The sequence below is a fragment of the Macrobrachium nipponense genome, chromosome 33 (assembly GCF_015104395.2).
Source record: "Macrobrachium nipponense isolate FS-2020 chromosome 33, ASM1510439v2, whole genome shotgun sequence".
In the NCBI taxonomy this organism is placed as follows: Eukaryota; Metazoa; Arthropoda; class Malacostraca; order Decapoda; family Palaemonidae; genus Macrobrachium; species Macrobrachium nipponense.
Genome location: NC_087219.1, coordinates 63,971,038 through 63,983,537, shown reverse-complemented (window position 1 = coordinate 63,983,537; position 12,500 = coordinate 63,971,038).

The following is a 12,500-nucleotide window of genomic DNA, read 5'->3' as shown; positions in this document are numbered from 1 at the left end:
TTGAAAAATTCCTGGAAAGGGTTTTATCTAAAGACTCCGATCTTGTCATGGTTAGCGTGATGCTGAAGTTCTATTATTTTAGATCGAATTTTCACTAAACCAGACACCATTTTTAATCATTTTAATAACACGGAGATAAAGAAAAGATGCTTCAGTTGGGTGTGCTGGACAAAGTCTTTGTTTTGAAGGGAAAAGCCTATATTCCTACTTTCGCAAATATTTTTATCGGCTCCCTGGAGGAGTGTTTATTTGAAAAGTGTCTTCTTTTGGCTTGCCACTCTCTCTCTCTCTCTTTCATTTCTTTTCTTTCAGCAGATACGTTGATGATACCTTCTTGCTGTTTAAGAGCAGTAATCTGTTTAACGTATTTCACGAATATGACAATAAAATTTATTTAAAAAATGTTTGATTGAATATAAAAGTGAAAAACTGTCATTTTTAGATATATTAGTTTCTAAATACGAGGACTAATTTAACACCCCGGTTTTTAGATAAAACCTTTTACTATCTTTGGTTCTAATCTTTATAGACATTTTTTCTTCAATTCTAAGTTAAACTCTATTTGCCTTTTTCCACAGTGCCCTGTATCTTAACATCTGACTGGAATAGCTTCCATAGAGAACTTTTATATCTCAACTAATATTTTGTTAATAATTGTTTTCCATCCGTTTTCCATCCAAGCATTTTTAGAAACAATTTAAAAAAGTTTTAAATAATATTTTTCGCCCATTGTTTGACATACCAATAATTTCTAAACTATTGTTTGTTCTGCTAATTTACGATAAACTTCTTCACCCAGACACGAAAAACAGTGAAAAAATATCTGCCTCCAGTTGAACTTGAATTAATACCCAATAATCAATGACGAGTGGGTCTTTTTTTTTTAATATATATAAAGGCTTCACTGTATACATATATGGTGACAGTTAGGAATTCATGATAAGAGGCAACATATCTTAGCTCGTGATGGAGCTGTAAATATCTTATTTGGTACAAGCCTAGCGGAAATAGAAAGTGCGCATTGCTTTCTTCATATCTTTAATCTTGTGAAAGATACAATTTTCAGCCAAAAAAACAGTTTGTGATATCTGTGCAAAGGTGCTCCGCATCAGTACCCACTTTAATCACTCAAATGTAGGCCACAACGAGCTTAAAAAGCTCATTTCGAGCAGGGAATCAAAACACCATTATTCCCTATACAAGACGTGAGTTCACGCTAGAACAGCATATCTCTTATCCTTGAACGATCATTCACACTGAAGAGGGAAATTTTGCTCTACATTGCAGAACATGAGCTTCTATTAATAAGTGTTAATGAGTGGGATACTGTGGAGAAACTCATTCGCGTACTTCAACCTTTTTTACGAAATTACAAAGCAGGTCAGCTCAAAGTATTCAACCTTTGGTGATGTGATTCCCCACGTAATTGACTTCAAAAGATATTTATCGAAATTGGCATGTGATGGAGGAATCATAACCACTAAAAGGACATTTCTTAGTGCTTTAGAGAATCGTCTGCTGTCTACTTCAGAATGTCTAAACATTCTGAATGAACGAATCTATGTATTGACCACATTCTTGAATCCCAGATATAAACTGAAGTTCATGAAAGATAAGAAGGAGCAAGGAAAATCATGGCTGCTGGAGGAAATTACAAGCAATATGGAGAAATGCAGCATGAACAGTGGGAGCAATGAAGAGTCCAATTTATCTGTCAACACACCGAATGACTTAGAGGCTACAATTTGTTCAAAAGAACTGTACTGAATCTCGACCGAAACCATTGGAGACCTTACGAGAGGAATTCACCGCTACTACCTGACTTGCTACAGTGAAGAAGAGCACGACGAAATGCCGTAATATTTTATAGGTAGCACAAATAGGTTGTTTAAACGGCAACGTAGTAGAGAGGAAGTAGAAGTTTGACTGAAATAGTTAATGAAAATGATAAGTGTGCCAACAGTGAAAAAGCTGAAAAGGATCAGGACCTAATGAAATTGTCGAAAGATTCGGCATTACTTTTCCCGCATTAGCCACCTTGTACAGGAGAACAACTTCTTTTTCTCCAACATAATCTTCCACGATCCCAGCTCACAGATCCAAGTAAATAAAGAAATGCAAATTAGTTTACAGTCATGCTTTGTATATTTATAAAGAAAATGAACCCTTTTTCCTCACTCCTCACCTATAAATATATACATATATAAACATATATATATATATATATATTATATATATATATATATATATTATTATGTTAAGATATATATATAATATAGATATAGATATATATATATAGATATTATATATATATATATATAGTATATATATATATATATATATATATTAGTTTTCAAATTGATACTGAGGTATTTTTTAATTAAATCATCGCTAAGTTTTTGTTAATTGAGCGCAACTAGATAAATTAAACAGATAAAACTAGATCATTTTAAGAAAAAGAGAAATAAACAAGTTTCAAAATTGTCGGTATGAGAATAAGTAGACATTTACATCCTTTTCCGAAGAGTAGAGGAATTTCCACGAGATATTAGTCCAAAATGGATTCCATCGCATTTTCCTAAGTAGGTAATGTTCACTTATACAGTAAACTTACTTTATTTCTTAGTTGATTTTAATAAGTTTTACCTTGACTGTAACTACACTGTTACTTGCAAATGAAAGATTTTACTCTCATATTTCACCGAGATTCTCAGTTTCAATACAGTTGATATAGACTAGTTTTTTGTGTCACACACCATTATGGCCTATTTACACGTTTCCTTAATCCAGCAAATATCATACACGCTTCGTGTCTTTTATTGATGTTTTTGATAAAATGGAAAATCTTGTCGAATATTTCGTCATTCAACGTATTTTGTATAAATTTCAAGCAACTATCTATCCTTCAAAACGCTCTTGATATTACTGCCTTTTATGTGAAACGACATTGTCCTTTTTATAAATAAACTATAGAAAAATTGGTAATAGTTTTAATTTGATTATTCAATTCTTGTTTAAACGTCATTAATAGATCTTGACACCACTGCATAAAAAGGATTTTATTCGTTATGTTCAAACGACCAAATTCAGAAAAAATCTCACCTGTTTCTTAGATTCCTTACATTCCAGGTACCTGGGGATTTATCTTGTAATCTTCAGGACGATTCTTCACTTACATTTCGTTAAGAAGACGAAAAATATCCTTCCTCTTTACTCGTTTTCCTTAGTTGGTTGAATCCGCAGTCTTATACCAGACCTTTTATGTCTTGTGACATCTTACCACAATTACGTCCCCCTAGCCGGCTAGTGACTGTCGGCATACCTCCGTGGCGTACTACATTTACCGTGCCCTCGGCCCCTATATGTACAAATATTTTATGCTTTTACTTGACTTTCATTCCCGCTTTCTTCCTTCATTCTTCCTGTCTTATTGCAACTGCCAGGTCATCTTCCAGTTCCACCTTTAGATCCTGATTTTCTGGAAGTCTTGATCTCGTTGCCTAACCATTCCACCTCCTGCTTTTCACTGCCTGACTTAGCTGACTGTGGCCCGAAGTTGCCCAAATGGTTGGCTTGAACGGCATATAAATTAAAAAAATAAATCACAAGTGCAACACACTTATAAGAACTATCTGGCCCGGCCCTATTGTGAGATGAACCCAACTAACATAAATCAGACCTCCTTCCGTAAATCGTCTGCTGACCACGGGAAAGTCACAACAGAAGGATTCCTCCCACTGCCAAAGACCTGGTATTTTCAAGAGGATATATATTGTTCCTTTTTAAACGGATCGACTCTGTGCTTCCTCCTTTCTTGTTTTTCTTCTGCCTACAGTGAATGCATTACTTATTTTATATATTTACTTACTCATTTTAGTTTATTTTGCTCCTCCCTACTATGATGTGTACAATCCTAGCGAAGGGTAATGTGTTGCTCGAGGAAACTATAAAATATGTAATGGCCAACAGCTTACGTATTTAATTCAATATTGGAAGTTAGATAATTCGTCAAAAGCGTTTCTAGGATATAGTCATGACAAAGTAGTCCAGCTCTAGTGACAAGTTTGTGACTCATTTGCGCATGTGATTTTATAACGTCACCCGAAGCAGTCGAAGCGAAAATTACGAGTATCATAGGGATAATTGCCTTTGTTTCACTTTAAAAGGCGATTTAATAAATATTCCTCCATAGATTTAAGCAGTGAATGCGATTTTGGACATATGAAATATTGTAGTTTAAGTGAATATTGCACAAATATTTTAAACTTTTTTATTTTTTATTTATATATTTATTTATTTATCTATTATTTATTTTATTTATTTTATTTATTTATTTATTTATTTTTTTTTTTTTTTTTTTGGTGAAACTTCCAGAGACTGACAGGATCCTGGAGTCTGGTGCCATGGGATTTTTTCACGGTTTTTTTTAAACAACCCTGCCTTATCCTTTTGTGCATTTGGGACCTAGTTGTCAATTATTTTAAAGTTGATTTCCATTTTTAATGTGCCTGTTGGCGCGAGTCTGCCTTTCAGTTCATGCATTTTGTTAAATATACATAGTTTAATTTTGTGAGAAAACAATTTTCAACAAGGTCCCAAACGCACACATCAGTCTGCAAGATCCTGTCAGTCTCTAAAAGTTTCACGCACACACATACACACACACACACACACACACACACCCACAAACAAACTTCTTTGTCCAATATTTCGCCTATTTGATTTCTCCAATATCGACTTCCACTTGAACTACAATTTTTCGTATGTCCAAAATCACATTCTCTGCTGAAATCTATGGATGGATATTTGCTAAATCCCATTTCAAAGTGTAACAAAGGCAATAATCCCTATGTTTGCATCAGTAAATTGTCTCTTCGACCGGTTTGGTTGACGTCACAGATCATGGTCGGTTACATGAAAATATACCTGACCTGCACATGGGACTATCTATTGTTTGTATATCGTGAGCGTTTCATTCCATTCACTAAGGTAAAGTTATGAAAATGTAAAGTAACTGAGGACAGTCAATGTTCCAATAAACATATACAACCTACTTATCTCTTTATTTGAGAAAAAGAAGAAGAAAATCTGATGTTTTCTTCCTGTTGGTTAAGGCAAAATAAATCCGGAGGATTTATTGTTGGCTCCCAATGTCAGTCAGGGTCTAATTCTGTCGAGGGAAGCTAGTCCTACTTTGCCTTGTTTCGCCTCAGCCGGATTCAATATCTGTTATCACAGTCAAGTCCTTCTTTTAGCTTTCTCCTCTTCTAGACACATTTTTCGGTATATAGAAGTTTCAGCTTTTTTTGTTAAGAGATTCAAAAACATCTTGTCTGCATAACATACATAAAAAAAAGAAGCTGCTTGGAATTGCTGTTAATTTAAAGAGAGTAACGAATAATTGTCTGTTTCAGATCTGAGAATGAAGGAAATTTATTCTTCAAACATAAAATAAAAGTTAGACTCCTAATAGATAGTATAACCAAACTATATTTAGGAGTAGATGAAATAAGATACATCTAAAAATTATATCAATAAATTTAAATTTTAAAATATAAGGAATTCTGAAGCACCGGAATAAAAAACGCTTCTGTTGTTTCTTATTTCAAATGGTTTTATTTACTACTTCAAGTACTCATGTAGTTAGCTATGTAAGGAGCTATTTCTCCTTTGAATCTGCTTAACGTTTGCACTTTCTATTTTTAATTTAACGGTTTTTATTCTCAGAAAAAACTAATCGTCTTTATTTTTTTATTTATTTATGTATTTACTTATTTATTAATTAATTTATTTATTTATCTATTATTTCAATTGGCTATCATAGTAATCCTATTCGACTGGATGGTTTCATAGTGTGGGGTTCAAAGTTGCATCCTGCCTCCTTAGGATTTCTTTAGAGATTCCCTATTTGTTATCTTTACTCTTACATCGTCCTTTCTCGAACATGGTATCGGCTAAAAATTTTAATTTGGTGTGGTGGGGGAAATGTTAAAAAAGTACATCTATTTAAAAAGAAAAATAAATCTAACATTTTTTATGGGGAATGGGATAGATATGATGAAAAACCCCGTACTCTTGCCAATTGTTAAGGAGTTTCGCTACTTCTTCATCACAAGTTAATCTACAATAGACTTTCCTTGCTTTAAAATCAATTTCATTGATGTAAAATGACTGAGTCAGTAAATTCATTTTTAGAATGTAATAGCATCCTTACCTCAGGGGCAGAGCACTGTTCTTGTAAACCAGTGGCTAGTATTGAGGTATGTCACTCAGATGTTGCGGGTTCGCGTCTACCCTAGGGAGATAGAAAAATCACTTGCTCTGTATCATGATCAATTACTGCTGCAGTGTGGGGTCTGTGGTGGAAGATTGGTACCAACATTCTTTGGAAGCCTGAATTCCAAGTCGATGCCACATAGGTTCTATTTACTGAATAATAATAATAATATAACAAATTTGAGATACCTGATGGAAAAATATTCGAAAATTTACCTGTCGTCTGAGAGTACTGCAACGCCACCGTTCCATCCCGTCGATAAAACCAGCTATCAATCACTTCCAAGGGTTATGTAAATGTGTCCATGCCGGTAATGGCTTGTAATTTTTCAGGCCTAAGCAAATCATCTAAGCGAATGGAACTTCAACATTTCGATTCTGACTAACATATCAAGTGCCACGTCTGTCCGAGTTATAGCGATGACTGTGATTTATGTGATAGAATTTCCCTTTAGAGAGAGAGAGAGAGAAGAGAGAGAGAGAGAGAGAGAGAGAGAGAGGGTAGCGTTGGGGTGTTGTGGGTGGTAGGGTTAGGGTGGGGTTGGGGGCTGGACTTAAAGTGTTTTGTTGAATCAGCAAAATCATGATAAATACTGTGCTTCTTTCCTGACTACTGTTGAATGTTTTTGTTGTCTGTCCGCCACCCGATAGTTTTATGATTAATCATGACGGCTGTCTTTATATCTTTTGTTTGTTTTTCAGATAATATCATAAATTGTCTCTGCCATAGAGTATTAATTAAAAAGAAATAACTTAACAATACTTTAATATTATTCAAAATCTCAGAATAAAATCTTTTTGGTTATTCTCGCAATACTGCTTGAAAATTAATGATAAATATTTCATGTAATAAATCTAACTTTAGGGTAACTTTGATGCGGGTATACAATTTGCTTTCTTGTCAGAGCAAACTCTTTAATCATCCACAGTCGACTAAGTACATATTCGATATACAGTAGACGAAGATGAGTGGAAGGTAAGAAGGGAATCATTATTATTTGCGTAAATAGTTCTGAATATATCTATATCTTCTTGGCTTTATAGAATATTTCTTACTCGAATATCTTCTGATTTCCTTTACACTCTTGTCATGTTTTCTTACTCTAGTGAAGAACAAAAAAAAAAAAAAAAAAAAAAAATTAGAGTAAACGGTATAAAGCAAAGCAACGAGAAATCCCGTGTGATATAAATCTTTTTATGTTGATTTCTTTAAGAAAAAGAAAGGTTAATCTCAGAATGAACTGGTATATTTAGGACTATTTTTCGTGATATTCCTTCTCATTAGATGAGGACGAGACCAAAGATCACGGGATTAACCTTTGTTTTCAAAGCAGCGTCCAGGTCGAGGAATGAACGCTAATGAGGAGCAATTATCCTTCGCCGAATGAAATGATCTTCAAAAATATCACCAATATTATATATTATGTGATAGCCCGTACGGTGCAATAGTTGTAAATTATATCTTAAATAAAGATTGTCTCCAGCACATGGCATAATTATCAAGAATTTTCAACACTGTTGGAATTAAGAGTGATAAAATTACGAGTAATTGTGATGTACTGAAGTATAGCTAAAAGTGTAAAATATGGGAAGAAATGCTTGCTTATTTTGCTGACATCTAATTGTATCTTACGAAGTTCTGAGATGGTGAAGAAGTCATTCCCGTATTTTGATTCAAAGCTTTTGCATGTGGGAAAAAGACGCTGTGACATGTCATTTCATTTTCCTCCTCCAAACTGAGCTTAAAGCATTCAAAATCTTCACTAATGAAAGAGAGTTGAGAACTCTGTCAATATCTAAACGTAATACTGTGATTTCCCCCAAAATATCTTGAGTCACTGAAGAAATTAGAGAAGCCAAAGTCAGGTTTTGATGAATATCATTTAAATATCTGGTTTACCTTCTTTAACTCTCTCTCTCTTTCCAATGGAGGCCACTAATGTCATTAATTATAGACTTCTTTATAATTTAAACAGAAGTAGTGATGTTGTTTTTTCTCATGAAACTATACCACTTTTTGTTCTCATTCACCTTTTTTTACCAGTAATATAAAATAAAATTTTCACGACTGACTTGATTTATTCGGCGAGCAAAGAGCGCCTGATGCCTGAGGTGTAATTTTACCTAAATACATCTGTCCATTAGGTAAGTGTTTATTGATAATAAACTACAGCATACAATAAATTTGTGCACGCTTATTTGATAATTTTAACATCATTTAGAAGTCAAGTTGTTATTTGTATTTATCAATCCTAATTTAGCTTTTTTTACCTAACTTACACGTTTTTCCATAGAAATTAAATATATTTTGTTATTCAACTCAAAACTTAAGAATGTGATAGGCAAAGGTAAAACCAATGACTATGGTCACTAAATACGGAAACAGATAATAATAACTACTTTTCGTTTGTAAATTGTGACATAAATCATTTTTTTAATCCAGGATTTTATCAATTATTCGCAAATGAAGGCCGCAGTTTGTTTGAAACAATGGCAAACAGCCATTCTTTGTAAAAGGAATTCCTATGAAAATGCTTCGCCATCAGAAGGTCCTCTCTGTCTGAACCCTAATTGCTCAAACCCTAATAATCGTGATGTCACACTTTCTCGATAAAACTTCACTATACACAATTCCAGCTGTACTAAGTCAGGTTAAGCCTATATAATCATTACTGTCACCTCCGTTCCCTTTCAGGTTCTATAAAGGAGCCATAATTCACTTCCCATAATCCTTAGGAACATTTCTTCTTCCCAGACATGGCCTACATACCTTTATATTTTATGCATATGTATATAAATGTATATATATATACTATATATATATATATATATATATATATATATATATATATATATATATATATATATACACACACACACACACACACACACACATAAATATATATATATATATATATATATATATATATATATATATATTATATATATATATATATGCATAATGAATAAAATTTACTGCTTAGAATATGCATCGCTCAAATTGAACGTGGGCCTTTAGTAGATAGTATAAAACTAAAACATATTAAGTAATAGATTCAACATAGTAATATATATATATATATATATATATATATATATATATATATATATATAATTTATTCACAACAATGTGTACCTTTTCCCTCTTTAAGTATATCAGTCTATTAGCTTCAGCGCCTTCTCTTGACCGCGCAAACTACTTCAACTCTTTACTCCTTGCTTTTGTATTTTCAAACCTTTCTTCGGACCTTAACTATCAGAGTGAAGTAGGAGTGTACTTCCAACTATTAACAGTGGCAGTTGCGATTGTTATATTGTTCTTATTTTCTATTCAGTACCGTAAGTCGTAACTATATTGTGGAATATTTAATCAACGTTCGTGTTGGTGTTTTAATATTTAGTTTACGTAATTAATGTTGGGTTATTGTTATTATATTATTAATAAATACATGATCAGAGTTTTCTTTGCCACCATTTGAGTAACAACGGTTCGTTGGTAAGATTCTAAGCTAAGGTACGGTAAAGATTCTCATAAGACCTGAGATATTCCATCGTAGGGGTGAATAAATGGGGCTTGACTGGGATTGTGAATAGTGAAAAGTGAATTGAATGGTTTAGTGATTTACGAACACGCACGGAACCAGTGAAACAGTGTAACACTGCTCTTGATCCTCGATCGTTCATTGTTAACATTGTGTTGTTATGGTGGAAGTATGCTCCTCACTCGCTCGCTCAGGCAACGGTAATATGGAGGAATAGCTGTCAACAATCGTTAGTCCGCTGGATACTACAGCCTTCTTTGTTCTTCCTTTTTGGCCGCCCCGTATTACGAGCCACAATTAAGGGTTACTCTCGCTACAAATAGTCAGAAATATGCTGGTTTTTGTGTTACCCTGAGCGTCATTCATTAGTCAACTTGACCCTTCGGATTTTTCGAAATTCCTACTGTTAATTCTGGGTATCGTGCTTTCGTTATCGGCCTAATCATTTAATGATCATTAGACAATCTTAAGCCATCCTGCCCATCAGTTCATTTTGAACACTCGTGTTGCCGTTATCAGTCTCGCCTACACTTCGGTTTGTGTTAAAACGGACGTAAACTCTTACACGACACTTGAAGTATCGGATTATTTACGACAAATTCGGTAATTCTGCATTTAGTGTAGAAATGTTTGTAAGCGGTAATGCCTAACTTAAGCAGCACGTTCAGGATAAGCTTAATTTAAATATTAAACCTTCTTACCTTAACAATCATGCCTTTCAATCTAGAGAAATTCTTGGCTAATGCTAGAGAGGAACTCTTAACCTTGCGTTTGGCTAACAAGCAGGAACTTCTCACGGTTCCGAGTAAATGCCAAATCCCTACAGATATAACTTGTGTCAAAGCACGTATCATTAATGACATCCTTCAGTTCTTGCTGAATAAAAACGTCATAACAGAGGACGACGAAGATGTAGAAGAACTAAGAACCCTAATGTCGATCATGAAGTGGAAAAACTGATACAGAGTTAAAAGTTTTTGAAGTGGAACAAGAAAGATGACAAGAAGAATAGGAACATCAGAACGGCAACTTACACCTCTATGAGCATCACATCTCACTTTGAGCAACCGGTGCGTAATCCTACGTAGGTCTCCTGATCACATCGGCAGCAATTAAATAAATACACTACACCGGATTCCATCAAGGAGGGCAATTTCTCTTTGTGTTTTAGGAAGCTACCAATATTTCTCGGATTTATGCAAGTGAATCTGGTATCAAATGCTGGATAGTGGCGGTTTAGAATTTTCTTAAGGGATGGCAAAAACTTCCTATCATGTATATAAGGTATTTTAACATATTATCTAAGTTTCTGTGCTAAATGGACTGCACTAGGTGAATGAAAAAAGTTATTGGTGGTATTTTTGACGTAATTAAAAAAAAAAATCCCGATGGGTAACAATTGCTGTTGCCCTCCGTTAAACAAAATTTTAAACCGCATTATCCAGCAGTTGATTCCATATTCACTTGCATAAACCCTAGAACTATTGGTAAAACACAAAGAGAAATTGCCCTCCTTGATGCAATCCGGTGTAGTGTATTTATTAAATTGCTGCTGATGTGATCAACTGACCTACGTAGGAAGTACGCGCCGGTTGCTCAAAGTGAGATGTGATGCTCATAGAGGTGTAAGTTACCGAACGGGCAGCAAATTATTCACCCCTGAACAATCAAATATCAAGAATCACGCCAGATTCTGTAAGGCAGAGATACATTATAACAACTTTAAGGTCATTATGACGTCACCATACGACCACCACCTCCTCGTTTTTGAAAGTTTGGCAATTAAGAAACTGGTAACTTCACTTAACAACCATACTACCTCATTACCTTTGTATATAGCATAAAGCAACGTCACTTTGTTTTTTGCCTCTTCTTGACTTTTTTCCAGCGTCCTGACATGGAACGGCTTGACTTTGCTTTAGGAAGGTATTTCCTCATTTTTAAATAATTTTTCATATATATTTTTAATTGTTTTTATACGTAATTTTACTTATAAATATTTTGATTGTTTATGATATTACATCAACTTTTCTTGAATTAGTATTGCGTTATGTATAGACTAATACCCATTATTTGAGATTTTTTAATTCGTAATTTTACTTATAAATACGTTAATTTATAATAATTTTACGTTAACTTGCTTAATTGTTTCGTATTGGTGTAACATTTATTTCTTGCATTTAGCCTGAAGATGGGACTTTGTCTCGAAAAGTCGCTAACAATAAAGAATCGTAGGTAATATGCCATGTCCTCCCGTATCCCCATACATATATATATATATATATATATATATATAATATATATATATATATATATATTATATATATATATATATATATATATATATATATATATACATATATATAAGAATTTTATATAAGTTACTAAATATGTTCTTTAGTTTTGCTGTCTGTGAACGGCCCACGTTTATTTCATGAGTCGTGAATTTTCTGAATACTAAATTGTGGCCATTCTGCAAAAGCAGAAAAGGCAATTTATTCTTTACTTTCTTTATCTTATCACCATCTATAAGCAGCCTCTTTGTCATTTTTATTCATAGGACAAGATGTTCTCGAATCTCGGAACAGAAAAGAGACATTTATATTTATTGATGGATAATATGTAGAAGCGGAGAAAGGTGAAAGACAGAATTATTTGTGACAACAGAAACCGAATAAGACT